Consider the following 18,536-nt stretch of genomic DNA (forward strand, 5'->3'; position numbering starts at 1 on the left):
GCGCAGGCTCAGTGGCCATGGCTCACGGGCCCAGCCGCTCCGTGGCACGTGGGATCTTTCCAGACTGGGGCACGAACCCGTGTCCCCTGCATTGGCAGGCGGACTCTCAACCACTGCGCCACCAGGGAAGCCCTCTTACCCCACTCTTAATCGTTGTCCAAAATGTTACACAACAATGCCACTTTCATGATGGCAGGTAATTTACTGTCTCATTCACTATTGTATCTTGAACGCCAAGAAGAAGTACATGTTTCCTAGTAGGCATTCAGTACATATTTGGTGAATGAACATCTGTCTAGTAATAGATATAAGATTTTTTGAGTGAGTGAATAAATGCATGCAGTCTTATAGATCAAACACATAATTTTAATACAATGTAAAAATGTTTATGAGTGCACATAAGAGGGATTCCTAGTATTTCTGGAGAGAATGGTGCTGAGCTGAGTCTTGACAAAACAGTAGGAATTACTTAGGCTTAGAATGGGTGAAAACGGTCTTCCAATCAAAGGAAACAAGATGCACAACGATTTGGAGGTGTGAAACAAATATTATGCACTACATAGGGTAATTACAAGTAGTTGGGGGTACTCTAGAGCCATAAAGTATAAAGAAACAAAAATAATCCTGGATATACAAGCAGGGGCTTCTTCATCTCTCTTCAACATTGAAATAAAAATGTAAAAAAACACAATCAACCAAACAACATCATCTTGTATTTATAAATTACTGGAATGTATTAACATGTAATATATTAATGTATAATGTAGTAATACATTTTCAAAAGCTATTATTAGTTCTCATGCATTTTTTTTTTAAGCCAGATACTCAGAATTACTGACAGCATCCAGACAAAGAAAGAAAAAGGACATCTGAGACACAAGGGCACTAATTACAAACTGCTAGTACACGAGCAACTCAGTTTACTCCTGGATGATGAAAACATTCTGGAGGTGTCACCCTTAGCAAGCCATGACTTACCTATGATACTACCTAGAATGCAGGCAACTTCACTGGTGAGATGTCTCTTGCCCCAATTATTATTTCACTGAGAAGAGAAGCAAGTCTTTATTTTCTTGTTGGTTGTTGATTTCTCTACTAGAGTAAGCTTCTTCAGGGCAGGGACCTTACATATTTTGTTTATCACTGCATCCCCAGCGCCTAAAACTAAATGAACATTTGTTGAATGAACATACGGATATCCAAGTGGAGGTGCCTAGGAGTCATTTGCATACATGTGTACAGAGATGGTTCATTGGACTAGAGGGTAAATAAAGATTGTTTGTGTTGAAATGGTCCCCAACATTGCCAGTGGCTTTGCGGATTAATTTTATATGTGAACCTTAAAATTATACATAAAGGAGGCAGAAGTTAAATAAAAAGAAGACTTGGACTAAAAGTCAAAGAGCTCAGTGAATGAGAGAGAGTAGCTAGGATGTCTGTAGATGACATCAATAATTTGGGATAAAGAGTGGTATAGATGGATATCAAAGTGGTAAGTGATTCAGCCTGAGTATGGAAAAGTAACAATGCACAAAAGGATATGGGAGAACCTGGACTCTGTGGTATTTGGAGTGAGAAAATAAGCAGCCTTAAGAGGACTTAGGGGAAAACAAATTCCCACGGGGGATTCAGGTTTCTGGTAAGACTAGAAAGGTGAAGGAACATCCTGTAACTAGGTTGGGGATATAAAAAGGATGGTTGAAATAAAATCAAGAGTTTTGTAGAACACTGAGAAGTAGGACAGCTATGGAAAGAAGAATCAGAGGTGAGGAAGAGTATAGCATAGTATAGAAAGGATAGCACGTAAGGGAATAGCGGATTACAGAGCCTTGCTTTTTGGCCAATTACCAAAGATGGCAGGGATGAAGGGCACAGTGGCATTGTTCTTGAGTGAGGGACAATTCTTAATCTGCAACCGTCTCCCAAAGTGTTAATTCATTCTACAGGTATTTATTGAGGATTTGCCAGCTGTGTTCTAGTCAATGTTAATACACAGGAGAGTAAAATGGCTCTAGCTCTTTTTCTAGTGGATGCTACAGTGTAGCAGAATAGATGAATTTAAACAGATATTAATGTAATAGCAAATATAATAGATCCAATGAAGGGCATAAGTAGAATGCAATGAGAATTTATAATAAGGGAATCTACCTTAATCTAGAGATTCAGGGAAAGTTAATCCTAAAATATGGGTAGTGACACATCAGATTATAAGAGTAGACAAGGGGGACTTCCTTGATAGCACAGTGGCACCTGCCAGTGCAGGGGACACAGGTTCGAGCCCTGGTCCGGGAAGATCCCACATGCTGCGGAGCAACTAAGCCCGTGCGCCACAACTATTGAGCCTATGCTCTAAAGCCCATGAGCCACAAGTACTGAAGCCCACGCGCCTAGAGCCTGTGCTCCGCAACAAGAGAAGCCACCGCAATGAGAAGCCCGTGCACCGCAACAAAGAGTAGCCCCCGCTTGCTGCAACTAGAGAAAGCCCACGCGCAGCAATGAAGACCCAACACAGCCATAAATAAATAAATAAAATTTTTAAAAAAGGAATAGACAAGGGAAAAGTCTCTGAGGCAAGGTGGAACTGCCTGGTACAGTAATACACAGTGTTCTGTAAAATTTAGTACTCAGTAAACCTTTAGTACTCTGTTATGTTTTATAACGTGGAAAAGTGTTTCATGTCATATGTGGCATTGGGTAAAGTCCTTAGTACAAGCATTTAAAGTGCTTTCAGGTGCTGTTGTCAGATACACATTCTCAATAGGTTGGCTTTGACATTTTCCTTCAACACCATAGGTATGTCTTTCCTACTGATATAGGAAATTGAAAGAATTGTTTAACCTCTGATTGAATTTAATCAGCAGTCTACTGCCTACAAAATGTTGTCCAAGATACAAAGATGGTCACGAGCTCAATGAAATTACAATGTTATTGAGAATGCTATATATTAAAATAATGAGAGAAACACGATCATACAATATAAATATATAGTAGAGATTACAAAACAGTGCACAACAGACAAAGGACATAAACAAGAGATACTCTGGAGTCTTTGGATGGAGATAATACTCTGTCCTGGAGTTGTCTGAAAATCCTTCATGATGGAGTTGAAGCTTGAGATAGTCTTTGAAATAGAAGAAAGGCCATAGCCAGATGTTTTGATCTTGAAGTAATCCTCTTAGAGTTTGCATTATTTAGGATCATTTTGGTTGCAGCTAATGAATAATATAACCCCAAGTGGCTTTAATGATAAAGGAAATATGTTAGCTAACAAAACTAAAAATTCCACTAGTAATGTAGACATCAAACACAGTTTGATCAAGGACCTGGATATATTTCTTTTCAATTATCTTGGCCCTCATCTTCTTTATCCTCAGACTGTTTTCCTTCATGGTTGCCTGATGGCTGCCCTCAGCAATAAGGGCTACATGCCTCTTTGTTGACACCAGGGACAGAGAGGGAGTCTTTTCCACAAGGGTCCTGAGCTTTGCTCTGATAAGGTCATCTTATGTCCTATTTTGATGGCCATGGGAATACTCTGTACTGGTTGTCTTAGGTTTGAGTCACATACCCATTCTTGAACCAAGCGGCAAGGGAAGGAGGATTAAAAACTACATCTTAAAAATAACTGAAGGGAGTGGATAAATTGGGACGTTGGGATTGACATATATACAGTACTATATATAAAATAGGTAACTAATAAGGACCTACTGTATAGCACAGGGAACTCTACTCAATACTCTGTAATGACCTATATGGGAAAAGAATCTAAAAAAGAGTGGATATTTGTATATGTATAACTGATTCACTTTGCAATACAGCAGAAACTAAGACAACAGTGTAAATCAACTATAATAAAAGTTAAGAAAAAAAAAACCTGAAGCTCGTTGACCATGTGACAGTTGAGTTCATTGTGAAATGACCGATAACTCCAAGCCATAGCAATCTACAAACCAGTATTTTTGAACACTGGCTACTTGTCCAGGCCTTTGCTCTTTTGTTATTCTCAGATTCATTTCTATTCAATAGATATGTATTGCATGCCTGTCATGGCATTGTGCCAAGTGCTGAGGGATATGATATCAGGAATGGATCAGTTCTTATCCCCATCCACCAAAGTATATTGTATGGGTGGGGGAGGGCAATGAAGTGTTACGATAAGAGTAAAGACCATGAGAAGCAGAGTGCTATGGGGGAGAGGAGGTGCTAGAGGGAACCATTCTCAGAAGAAGTACTGGGGATAGGGAAGAAAAATTTAAAACATGTATAATAACATTTCCCTCTTAATATTAGTGTGGATTTTTCCTCCTTAAAACGGAAGCAAAAATATACTGACATAGTAAGGATTCATGTAACAAAATATATTTTGCCTTGAAATAATTTCGATTTAGAAATAGCTCTATCCTTCTAGTTAATACAAACCAATCAGAAGTATATTTCAATTGAGTGTTGCCAGATTTTGTTCCTTTAATCAGAGTAGGGGAGGAAAAATAACTTTCCCTCTACCTTTCTGAATTCTTGGCTAAGACTCCTGTAATAAAACACAAATTAACAAGAGAAAAACAAACAAGTTTATTAGCATGTGTACTTCATGTACCCATGGGAAACACCCAGGAAAAATGAGTAACTCCCTGAGGAGGCTTAGAATTCAGATTTAAGTACCATCTTAATAGGGAAAGGGTCAGGGAGATATAGGCCTCTTAGGGGAGAGTAAATGATTTTGAGGAAAGATGAATGGACCTTCAGAAGAATAGCTAGGAGGTATGATAGATTGTGACAAAGTTTGTCTTGGTGTGGTGTTCACTTCTGGTCTCCTCTCCTGTGATCAGCGTCCATTTCCCTGGTTGATGAAAGTTCCTGGGAGGGGCACTAGAACAGGAGATTTTCCTTTAGGAGGATCTGTCTTTAGGAAGATAAGAGGAGTTCAAAGACAGATTCTCCCTGCATTTGCTGTTTTTCAAGTACCTACAGCTCAAAATAATCAAAGTCAAAGTGGCATATTCTGTTACTCTTCACTAGTTAATGAAAAATAACCCTTCTCCCCACTTTCTAATATACTATTGTTGGAGAGACTGGTATCACCAAAGAAATGTCTTTGCCTTTGGTGTTACGTTTGTGAACCAACCCCACTTCTCTTGCTCCTGCTGGGCTTGGAAAGATGCCCGTAAACAACGAAGCCATGGTGCTTTCAGGTTCTGTGAACACTACATCACTCTGAGGGGAATAATACCCTCAGACCCATGGACAACTCCACCCCAGGGCCAGGACTGGTAAAATAGGGTTACATGCAGCTGAGTCTGTTTCTTTCTTTCTGATAATCCTATATCAGCTTGTGCTGCGTTGCAAACAGTCCCAAACTTGGTGGTTTAAAACAACAATTATTTGCTTACTCTTCTGTATGTTAGCAATTTGGTCTGAGTGGTCTCACGCGCACGTGTGTTGTCACCTAGCAATCGTATATAGCCTCACTTACCTGTTTGGCAGTTAACTGTCATCAGGGGTAATGAATATTGCCAGGCTTGTTCACATGGTGGTGGTGATAGGGTTCCTAAAAGTAGCAAGAGAGAGCAAGCCCCCAAACCCAAGCACCTTTCAGGACTCTAGTTGCATCGTGTTTACTAAAATCCCATTGGTCACAGGAAGGAACATGACCAAGCCCAGATTTAGAGGGTGGAGAAGTACTCCATCTCAATGGGAAAAACTGCACAGCTGCTTTGCCAAAGGGTGTGGATAATGGGATGGGGAGAATTTCTTGCCAATTTTTACCACACATCTACCACACACCCAACAAATAGTCTCTCTGTTTTTTAAGAGTATAGTGTAAAATTATGCTTAACTTAAAGCCAGAGACTGGACTAGAAGGAACTTATTCAGGCTGCCTGAAAAAATCACTGTTAGCCCAGATGCTTTTCTGCAACAGGTGTTAATGGCTGAGGCAACTTTATATTATTTTGAGGGAGAAAAGGTGAACGTAGAGGGAGAGAATAGATAACAGCATTTGTGGATGAACACCAACATTTTTCTTGTTCTAAGATCCAATTAGTTATACATTATCCTACAGGAACTGGAAAGATATATGGAGTCTGGTGTATGTTAGTAGCAAATGATGCAACAGTGAAAGATGTGTCACTATACCCAATGGTGAAGAAATGGTGAAGAAACAACTGTGAGCACATGACATGCAATCAAGAACCACCTTGCAGTTGTGTACCTCATCGATAGTGGAGGAGCATTCTTGCTACTACGTAAGTGATAGTCAGAATGATGAATTATTAGTCATTTGGTTTCTGTATAGATTCGTATCAGTTGTTATCATTGGACAGTGTTGATGATTTTCACTCATGGCAGGAGGTTCATCATCTTTGATTTCTGGAACATTGATGATATTCTGTCTCAGCTATGCTAATTCCTAGCTATGAAAGTAATTAAGGGGATTAATTTCTTTAACTCTGGGGTCTTTTTTCTTCAATAATATGATTGAGCTAACTAATGATAATGTGGTAATGTTTCACCTATTTGGAATTCTCCAATCAGTTTCAATAAATATTTTCTGAGTACTTGATTTGGGATAGGTATTTTGCTGGGGGCTGGGGATATAATGATGAATAAGGTAAGCATGTTTGGAGCTTTTATTTTGGTAGGAAAGATATAGATTAATTAACTAATAATACATATGTTAGATATTTCAGTTAAATCAGCTGTGGGATCATGTACTAGGATATCTAACTTAGTCTAGGAATCAGAGATGTCCTTCCTGAGGAACTGATACTTTAGCTAAAATTGAGGGATGGATAGGAGTTAACTGGGTGGAGATAAGGACAAGGTGTAGGGGATGGAGATGAGCTTTACAGGTAAATGAAAAAGTATGTGGGGCTTTCCTGGTGGCGCAGTGGTTGAGAGTCTGCCTGCCGATGCAGGGGACACGGGTTCGTGCCCCGGTCCGGGAGGATCCCACATGCCGCGGAGCAGCTGGGCCCGTGAGCCATGGCCGCTGGACCTGTGTGTCCAGAGCCTGTGCTCCGCAACGGGAGAGACCACAACAGTGAGAGGCCCGCGTACCGCAAAAAAAAAAAAAAAGTATGTGGACAGACCTGTAGGTAGAAGAGAGCATATATATTTGACAAACTGAGAGTAGTCCACTGTAGCTGGATCAGAGAGAGCAAGGGAAAATGATGGCTGATGGTGCTGGAGGGTCTGGTGTGGCCAGACTGTTAAAACATCAGTGAGATTGATAGGAAAGGTATTATCTTTTTTGAAGATTGTCATATATATAGGAAGTGTAGACCTCAAAAAGTGCGAAAAATCTCTGGCTGGACTCTATATATCCCCCTTCAGAGTTTGAAGAAAAGTGTTCAAACTCTGATTTTCATGAATTTGCTTCATTATACAGATAGCTGCCTAGTTTCTCATATTTCCCTATACAAAACACGTAGGTTGTTTTCAGTGTTTTGGTATTATAAGCAATGCTCCAATATACATATTTCTTGCAGAAACAGGTTGAATATTTTTGTAGAATAATTCGTAGAAGTGGACGTGCTAGGTTAAGGTGTATGTGCATTTCAAATTTTATTAGAAGTAGATGCTTCACAAAAGCGGATATTCAAATGACCAGTATGCATAGAAAAAGGTGCTTAATATTATTATTCATCTGGGAAATGCAAATTAAAGCCACAAGGAGATATAATCAACCCCCCAAGAGAATGCCTAAAATTAAAAAGACTGACAACAACCACTGTTAGGAAGGATATTGTGCAACTGGAACTCTCATACATTGCTCATGGGAGTATAGACTATTATAGCACTTTGGAAGACTGCTTGGAAATATCTATTAAAGCTAAAGACATTCTATTGCTCAGTAATCCCAAGATGAGTATATATGCCCACCAAAAGACATGTGCAAGAATGTTCACAATAGCTTTATTCCTAACAGGTTCAAACTGGAACTAATCTAAATGTTTATCAATAGGAAACTGACAAAGAATTTGAACTACTAATACAATTACCTACGTGGATGAATGTCACAGATATGTTACAGAAAGAAACCAGACACAAAAGAATACTAACTGTATGATTTACTTTACATGAAATTCAAGAATAGGCAAAACTAGTCTGTAATGATAGGAGTTACCATGTCTTTATCTTGGTGGTGGTTACATGATATTTTACATGTGTAAAAAAATCTTCAAATTGTATAATTAATATAATGCACTTTACATGTTTAGCATATATGTCATATCTCCATGAAAAATAAAATTAATCAAAAAGATAATAGGGCTTCCCTGGTGGCGCAGTGGTTGAGAATCTGCCTGCTAATGCAGGGGACACAGGTTCACGCCCTGGTCCGAGAGGATCCCACATGCTGTGGAGCAATTACGTGCGTGAGCCACAACTACTGAGCCTGCACTCTAGAGCCCACAAGCCACAACTACTGAAGCCTGTACGCCTAGAGCCTGTGCTCTGCAACAAGAGAAGCCACTGCAATGAGAAGACCGCGCACCACAACGAAGAGTAGCTCCTGCTCGCAGCAACTAGAGAAAGCCCGCGCGCAGCGATGAAGACACAACACTGCCAAAAACAAATAAATTAAAAAAATAGAATTTGGGTAAAAAGATAAAGTCTAACCTCTTTTTTTTTTTTTTTTCCTTTGTGCTTCGTCCAGTTTCATTTGCTTATAGGGTGCCACGTGCGGGGGTCTAGCCCCCACCTCCTCAGACCAGAGTTCCTAGTGCTAAACAGCTGAGCCAGCACCTCCGCTCAGGGGTCTGTGTCGAGACTCCATGCAGGACACCTCCACCCAAGCTGGTGGCGGCGGGCCGTGTGCAGAGACGCTGCACCCCGGCACCCGAGATTTGCAGCGAGTGCCGGGAGCTGCGCGGCAGGGCCAGGCCTGTGAGAGCCCCGCCCCCGCCCTGCCGGGAGACCCCTATAAAGCAGCCCCGCCCACGGCCTGTCGGGGAGAGCCTGCGCTCTAGAGCGCAACTCTCACCTGTCCATTCTTTGATCAAAGAAGAAAACTTTCCTTTGCTTCTGAACAAAACTTGGTTTCGTTCTTCTGGCTCAAACAACACGGGGCTGGACTCTTGTTGGGGCCCAGCTTAGGGAGGGTGGGTAAAAATGCTGGGCGCATTTAAAGTGCTCAACAGCCCTATGTGGCCGGTGACTATAGCATCAGACAACATGGTACAGAACATTTCCACCTTCACTGGTCTAGACAGTACTTGGAACATAGTGGTTGCTCAATAGTATTAGTTGAGCGAAAGGGTTGAGTAAACAAAGAATATTTATTTGCCTTGCCTACTTCACAGAGTTTTTTGAGAATCAAAGCTCTTTTCAAATGGTGAGTGATCTGGGCATGCTGAAGAATCTTCCTCTCCATGGTGGCTTCCAAACAACAAATACTTCAGTGGAGGACCTTTTGTTCTGTGGAGGCAGAATGAATTTTTACTGTTTGTCTTTTAGGAATGGTGTTTCCTCATGGCCACTGTTTGTGCAGTTAAACAAACCTTCCCTTTTGATTACAGGAAACAGGATGAACTTGACATAACTGTATGGCCCTGTTTGTTCTTGTTCCTTTTTCTCTTCAACCTTTTGATTCTCACTCCAAAACCCCTTTGGGATCACTCTTACAAACATTTTGTGAAGCGAGTCTGTGTTGGGGAAACAATGTGAAGTGTGTGTGTGTGTGTGTGTGTGTGTGTGTGTGTGTGTGTGTGGTGGCTGTGAGCGGAGCTGGCAGTCAACATATTTGTAATCCACTTGCAGTGGTTTCCCAAGCAACCTCTGTGGATGACAAAAAAGCTGCTTTCAATAACAGGAGTAAAAGTGACCTGACTTCTTCTTTGTGATTTGGTTTTGTTTATTATGGTTTTAAAACTTCACGGCTAATTGGTCTATTTAGTTACTCTCAAAACGAACAGTTACATTATTTGAATCAGTGCATTACACTTGAATCCATCTCCGCAGTTTACCAAAGATGTTTATATATGTCATCTCACTTGTCTTAGAATAATCTTGGAGGGCTGTTAGGGCTGGTATAATTCTTGCAACTTTGTGGACAAACTTCAGGGCATTTTACGTGAGTGTTTTGCTTCAGGTTACATAGCTTATGAGAAGCAAAATAGGGCTAGAACTCAGGGCTTCTGATACTTACTCCTTTACACTCTGCAGCCTAGTTTACTATGAAGGGGGATGAACGCGTGGGTAGGTAGTAGTAGATATAGACACTGACTTGAGCCTATTTCAGTTTCCTCTAATACCCTTTAAACTGGGTTGTGTTTTTGCCATTCTTTTATCTTTCCTTAATTTAGATGCAATGAAGAATGGTAGGAAAGGATGGACTTTGAAGTCAGATAGGTTTGAGTTCTGATGTCTCCTCCACTACTTACTAGTTGAGTACATTTGGGCAAGTTACTTACATTTTCTGAACTTTGGTTTACTCATTAAAAAGCAAATTAGCAAATCAGGAACGTTAGCTACCTTACCAGTATACTATGACTTAGCAAGCTTTTTATAAATACAGCAGTCATTCTCTCCCTTTCAGAATTAAAAAGTGAATGACAGATCTCAGATAAAGTTTAGGCAGTCCACGTGCTCTCAAAAGACCTACTTATTAAGTATGTACTATGTGTCCCAAAATGTGCCATGCAAGGCTCCTCAGAGTGCAGAGCCTGTGTTCCTATCCTTTGAGGCTCTGAGTACACTCTATCAGTTAGTGAACAAATACTGTTTATTGAGAACTTAAGTACAGCAGTATGTCAAGAATGATACGAAAAATGATAAGAGGTAGCCTTTCCCTTCAAGGTACTTAGGTTCTAGAGAAGGAAACAAGGTACTTACCGTTGTTCTTCCATTTTATAGATGCAAATTTTAAATAAACTGTCAAAGTTCACAAAGATAATATACGGAAGAATGTGGATTCTGGTCCAGATCTATCTGACTCTAAAACCCTTTTTGCTGCTTGAGAGAACATCTGAGAAAACCTCCCCAAAACCTACCCCTCTACGAACACTCTAACCATGACAACCAACATTTACTTGGTACTCCTTCAGTTTCAGATACTGCTCTTAACACTTCACATGCTTTCTCTTGTTTCATCCTCACAGTAAACACGTGAAATAGGAGCTTTCATTAACCCCTTTCTACCAATGGGGCACCAGACCTAGCTCAGAAGTGGCAGAGCCAGGATTCAAACCGAAGTCTGTCACCAAACCTAACTCTTCACCACTCGCTAGAGGAGAACCTGCCTTAGTCTTCCCGCCCAACATCCACATACGGAGAAACAGCTCTCCCAAATTCCAGTGAACTGACACTTTGTGTGATTAATGACTTCTCTCATTCATATTTCAGCATATTATTCCTTCAGATAACCAACAAAAGCTATTTGTAGCTGCTATGTAGGAGATTTAAATTATTTAGCTGTTCAAAGTACCCAACACAAAGCCAGTATTTTTAAAAAATATACGTGATGAAAATCTTGATCCCCAAGGCAATACTTATTTCCTACACATGCTTCAGTTATGTGGAAACGTTTTTATTTATTCTGTGGAAATGGGACTTTTCAATGATGATTTATGGCTATAAGACATTCTACTATAAAATTTCATCTACGGTTTTTCTGTTAAAAATCAATCTTCTAGTAATAGCTTCAACCATAATGAAAAAGAGAGTAAGCTGAATTTGGCCTGATACTATACTAATAATTTGATTCATATGGCCATATCAACAATGATTTCTCACATGCTAGCGGATCAAAACCAAAATCCTTACACAGGGCCCTCTGAATTGGTCCAGACATATCCATTACTTTTCCCTGTCATGAGCCCTGTTTATCCTTCTCAATATCCTCAAAAGGATATTGACCCTGGGTTTCCTTGCTTATAAAAATGCCAATTAAAAATTCAGTTCCTTATACTCACATTTCAATAGCCACAAGTAGCTAGTACAAACTGCATTGAGCAATGCAGATATAGGACATTTCCATCACTGCAGAAAGTTTTATTGGACACTGCTGCTCTACAGCAGAATTTCTTAACCTTCATGATTTCAAACAGTTATTTCTATAGAACAGTTTTTAATAACTTAGATTTTGTAACGTCACCTTTACTAATTTGAAGTGAAATAGGTGATATAACCCAATTGTACACGTAATTTTAAAGCTATATAATAACATCACACAATTCATATATATATATGAATGAGAAAATGTGAAAAAACAAATTTTGATAAAATAATATGTATTTCGGTAGGAAATATAGGGGAACAACTCCATTAGAACACATGAGTGCCTAGAGGCTTGCACCTTTATGCAGAATCACCACAAATGCAACAGCTGCAAATATAAACTCACACAGCTTTGCTGTATTGGCAACTCAGAGTGGTTTTGCCATCAGTGACATAATCATATGAAATTGTCAACAATCAAAATCTCAAACCAATAAAGGACAATATTCCCTCTTTACACATGGTCATGTATTCCTGGCAATTTCTGTGTATATTAAAATCAAGGAAAAAATACTAGATTTAAATGTAAAATTGAGCCATGTTCTAGGCTCTAATAATTATGAGCAAGTTTTTCACTCTTCTACATGTCTAGCACGACATTTGAAGTTACAAAGAGTACAGAGTTCTTCTTTGATCAGTAGTTCCCTAGATTACAGGAAAACTGACATCTCTGGATTGGCTTAAAATGTTATCAGTGTGTTCCTTTTCCCATCTTCCTGATGATACAATGTGCCTTATATATTTCCAAAATTCCCCTATGGTTGTTTCACCCCCATGGAGACCTCCTGCTCTAGAGTTTCTTGGGCTCTGATTGCAGTGGCTGTTTAGACAATGGTTGCTTGGTTCAAATGAAGGATGTGGCTGTAAAAGTTCTGGAATAGTTCTACCATGAAGCCTGTAGCTATAACCACAATGAGAAAGGGCTAGCATTATAGTGAAAGTTATTTTGCTTCTTAGGATTTTTAAACCCTAAACTTTTATTTTCTTAGATGCTACTGATAGTGGTCTAACACCACTTTCTTAGGAACCTAGGATTCCTTCATACAATGAAAATATACTGAAATACAAATTATTAGCAACTCTCATGATAAGAGAATAGCAAATGGAGACTGAGTATAGAGACTGTTTAGAGACTGATGTGGACAACTTTGTAAACGCCTTATACATTTGGTCTTTGGAAATAGTCAAATGGATATTTAAGGTCAAGAAACTTACATTTAAAATTTCATGTGAGATTTTCATTCATAGATACAAATAGCAGTTTGGTCTTTATTCATTTGTTCATTCATTCACTCACCCAGTGAATATTTAAGTCCTTATTAAGTACCAGGCACAGTGCTAGCTACTGAGACACAAATATAAATAAGACAAGGATTCTACTCTTAAGGAGTTTAGAGTCTAGTGGGTAACAATTAATTATGAAACAATTATGGTAAGTGAATTAGCAGAAAGGTACATGGGGCATATGGGAACAAAGAGAAGAATCATGTATTAAAAGGACATATATTCCCAGAAACATACCTGGCATTTCAGGCCGTTTCTCTCTTTCTCCTTCATAAAAATCATCCAGCTTAAATCTCATGTTATCGGATTTTACCATCTCTTATTTCTCCTAATGTAATTATTTAAGCATTTTCTAGGTTGTTACCCTTCATCTGTTGAGCAATTAGCTATTGGATCACTCTCTTCCCATTCAATGCCACGTTTGTCATAATTCTTGGGAATTTCAACATTCATTTAGATGATTGTACCTGTGCTCTGGTATCATAGGTTGTTTGACTCCTCTCCTTTACCCTTCCTTGGTCACTCATTCGCATGTCCTATTCTTAATCTTGTTATACCCCTTACTGCACACTGTCTATAATCTCAATCTCACACACTCCATTTTGCAACCATTGCCTTCTATTTTCTCTTACTCCCAAAATAGGTTGGCCTGACATGACCACTGACCCTATCCTCATGATCTTTTTTTATCTTCCTGTCTCACTCTGCTTAAGTTCCATGTCTATTCATTATAATAAGTTTTTTGCATAAATACTAAACTTCCTCAGCCTATCCAAAGTATATGTGCCCCAGATTCCATTTTTTTCTTGCCTGTTCAGGACATTGCTCCAGAAATTTCCCACTGTTTCTACCAAATCATCATGTTCCCCTCTCTACCAGATCATTCTTAACAGCATATAAATAAGCCATAACTTCTTCCATTAAAAAGAGATTTTTGTATCTAAATTTCTCCCAGTCACCCCCACTATCATCTCACTGCTCTCCTTCCCTTTATGGAAAAACTTGTTGAAAGTGTTTCCTATGCTTTATATTTCCAATTTTCCCCCTCATTCATTTTTGCACCTATACCAGTCAAGTATCTTTTCCCACCACTCTGCAGAAACTACTCTTAACAAAGTCAGCCAATGACTTCCACGTTGCTAAGTTAGATGAGACGAGGTCAATTCTCAATCCTTCTCTAACTTGACCTCTTCTAGTATTTAACACAGATGGTCACCCACTTGTTCTTAAAACACTTTGCTTCTATAACACCCACCTTGACTGTTTTTCTTATACATTTCTGTCTACCCTTTTAAAATTTTCATTGTTGGGATTCCCTGGTGGCGCAGTGGTTGAGAGTCCACCTGCCGATGCAGGGGACACGGGTTCGTGCCCCGGTCTGGGAAGATCCCACATGCCGCAGAGCGGCTGGGCCCGTGAGCCATGGCCGCTGAGCCTGCGTGTCCGGAGCCTGTGGTCCGCAACGGGAGAGGCCACAGCAGTGAGAGAGGCCCGCGTACCGCCAAAAAAAAAAAAAAAAAAAAAAAAATTTCATTGTTAATTCCTTCTCATCTCCCTGACTTCTAAATGTTGGAGCACCCCAGAGCTCAGTCTTTGAAACTCTTTATTTCCCTTTCTCTATCCTTTGCCTTGTTGATCTTACTTAATTTCATGGCTTTAAATACCGTATATGTGGTAATGACTCTCAAATATATGTCTGCAGACCTGAATTCTCCTCAACTCCAGAAACTTATAACCAGCAGCTTACTTGATATGTCATGTGGATTGCTATAGACATCTCAAACTTAACATTTCAAAACCCGTTTCTGATATTTGTCACTAAACCAGCTCCTCATACTGACTTTTTCATTAATGGTAATTCTGCCCTTCCGGGTGCTCAGGACAAAAATTTTGGTGTTATCTTTGACTCTTTACTGTTTCCCCTCAACCAAATCTGTCAGCAAATTGTGTTGGCCCTATCCTCACAATATATCCAGAATTCCACTTCTCATCACCTTCATCACTTCCTGAGTCCAAACCTCCATCCTCTCTCACTTGGATTACTGCAGTAGCTTCTTAACAGCCTCCTTATCTCTGGCTTGTTCCACTGCAGTCTAATCTCTGAATAGCTACCCAAAAGATGATGTTAAATCGTAAACCAGATCACCTTACACCTCTGTTTAACTCTCCAATGGCTTGCAATCTGAAAGTCCACATGATCTCACCAACCTCCCAGTTCCCGAGACGTCTCTGCTTTCATCTTCATACTTCACTAGTTCACTCCATTGTAGATTCTTTCCTCAGGCATGACTAAAATTTCACCTAATTAAGACTTTGCCTAGCCATCCCATCTAAAGTTTTAATCCCCTCCCAATATTTCATATACCTCCTTCCTACTTTATTTATTCTCCTTAACACTAACCACTGTCAAACATACGTATTTTTACTTACTTACATTGTTCATTTCTGCTCAATCACTAGAACATGAGCTCCACGATTTCAGGGATATTTGCCTATTTGGTTTCACCACTGTGCTTGGAATAGAGAGCCTGGCATACAGCTGATTATCAGTAAATACTGAAGATATTATTTAATTCTAAATCAATATAGAATAACCCCTATGCTCTCCTAATGTATGCATCCTATACAGAATTATCAAAGCTAGAAGGAACCATAAAGATAATATGGTCCAGTCCCTCTCATTTTGAGGACACTGGAGAGCAGAGAGGTGGGGAGACTTTCACAATCCTATGGATAGCAATAGAGCCTTGCCAAAGCTCTTTTATTACATGTCTTATAGTAACTTTTATCTTCAACATTTACGTTGTCAAAGATTACTTATAACTTCATGTAAAACTCAAGCTATTTATACCATAAAGTCAATTTACTAATATTTTTCTTAAATGTTAAGTTTATTAGTTGCAAGTGAACTCCCCTGAAGTCAGAAAAAAATAAATGTCTCCATCTGACACATCTCTCTTACATGATGCTTAAACACATTTCTAGTTTGAGGCATTATGGTTCTACCATTTAATTTTTAAGGCCACAAAATTTAATATCTTAGTGATTATTTACTATTGGACTGTTTGTGATATTGTGGTTTATATACTTTGAATATACCTGTTATCTAAAGGCTAAAATAAAAAATATTCACAAGCACCACTTTCTTAGAACAAAGCAAGATTTTCCTGCTGTTCCTCTTGGTAACAGTTATTTTTTATAATCCTAATGTAAGTAGGTTTTGTCTCAGTAAAAACTAGTTTTCTCACAAATAGATTTGTAAATTAGTGTACCCACTGTCTCAGAAATAGTGGGTTCTTGTCACCAGGGGGTTGAAAAAGAGATTAGATAATCCCTTCCCTAAAATGTGAAAAAGATTTTTACCAGATAAAGGCTGGCCTGGATGACTTCTCAAGTTCTTTCAATTTTAAGATTCTGTTATTCTAAAAGGATGTCAAGGATTATGTATTCTCTATTTTATAAAATATATGATGGAAAGTGGACACAATGACACGTACAATTTTTAAACGACTAAGCTTTCGTCAAAGCGAGCTTTGAAATACGAGTGAATAACAATTATTAATAAATATTTCTAGGAATATTATTAGAATATATAAAAATGTATATATGTATATATTATACACGAGTTTCTTTTTGATCCTCCCGGACCGGGGCACGAACCTGCGTCCCCTGCTTCGGCAGGCGGACTCCCAACCACTGCGCCATCAGAGAAACCCTACAAGTTTCTTTTTTTAATTAATTAATTTTTGGCTGTGTTGGGTCTTTGTTGCTGCGCACGGGCTTTCTCTAGTTGCGGTGAGCAGGGGCTACTTCTTGTTGCGGTGTGCGGGCTTCTCACTGTCATGGCTTCTCTTGTTGCAGAGTACGGGCTCTAGGCACGCAGGCTTCAGTAGCTGTGGCACGTGGGTTCAGTAGTTGTGGCTTATGGGCTCTAGAGCTCAGGCTCAGTAGTTGTGGCGCATGGGCTTAGTTGCTCCGCGGCATGTGGAATCTTACCGGGCCAGGGCTCGAACCCGTGTTCTCTGCACTGGCAGGCAGATTCTTAACCACTGCGCGTCCAGGGAAGCCCCGATACACCAGTTTCTTATCAGCTATATTTTTTGCAGATGTTTTCTCCCTTTCTGTAGGTTGTCTTTTCACTTTCTTGATGGAGTTCTTTGAAGCACAAATTTTTTAAATTTCCATAGGGGACTTCCCTGGCGGTCCAGTGGTTAAGACTCCCTGCTTCGGTTGCAGGGGGTGCAGGTTTGATCCCTGGTTGGGAAACTAAGATCCTGCATGCCTCCCTGCATGGCCAAAAAGAAAAAAAAAAAAAAAAATTCTGTAAAGTCTAATTTATCTACCTTTCTCTTTTGTTGTTTATGCTTTTGGCATCACATGTAAGAAACCACTGTCTAAACCAAGGTTATGGAGATTTACCCTTATGATTTCTTCTAGGAGTTTTGAAGTTTTAGCACTTACATGTAATTCTGTGATCAATTTTGAGGTAATTTTTACATATGATGTGAGGTCTAGCTTCATTCTTTGGCAGGTGTATATCCAGTTTTCCCAGCATCATTTGTTGAAAATACTGTTCTCTCCCTATTGAATTATCTTGCTACCCTTGTTGAAAATCATTTGACCAAATGTGAGGGTTAATTTTTGGACTCTTGACCCTGTTAATTTGATCTATGTCTCTATCCTTATGGTGGTACCACACTGTCTTAATTACAACAGCTTTGTAGTGGGTTTTGAAGTGGGAATGTATGAATCCTTCAATTTTGTTCTTTCTTTTAAGATCATTTTGGCTATTTTTGGTCTCTTGCATGCCCTTATGAATTTTAGGATCAGCTCGTCAACTTCTGCTTAAAGACAGCTGGAGTTTTGATGTAAATTGCATTGAATCTGTAGGTCATTTTGGGTAGTAATGCCATTTTAACAATATTAAATCTTCCAATGCAAGAAAATGGGATTTTTTCCATTTATTTAAGAATTCTTTAATTTCTTTCAATGGTGTTTTGTAGTTTCAGTGTACAAGCCTTGAAACATTTTATTAAGTTTATTTCTAAATATTTTATTCTTTGATACTATTAAATGGCATTGCTATCTTAATTTTATTTTCAGGTTTTTCATTGCTAGTATATAGAAATACAACTAATTTTTGTATATTGGTCTTGTATCCTGCAACTTTGCTGAACTTGTTTATTAGTTCTAATAGGATTTTTTAAGTGAATTCCTTAGAAATTTTTACATACAAATCATGTCATCTATAAATT

This window comes from Pseudorca crassidens, chromosome 2 (assembly GCF_039906515.1).
Source record: "Pseudorca crassidens isolate mPseCra1 chromosome 2, mPseCra1.hap1, whole genome shotgun sequence".
NCBI lineage: Eukaryota > Metazoa > Chordata > Mammalia > Artiodactyla > Delphinidae > Pseudorca > Pseudorca crassidens.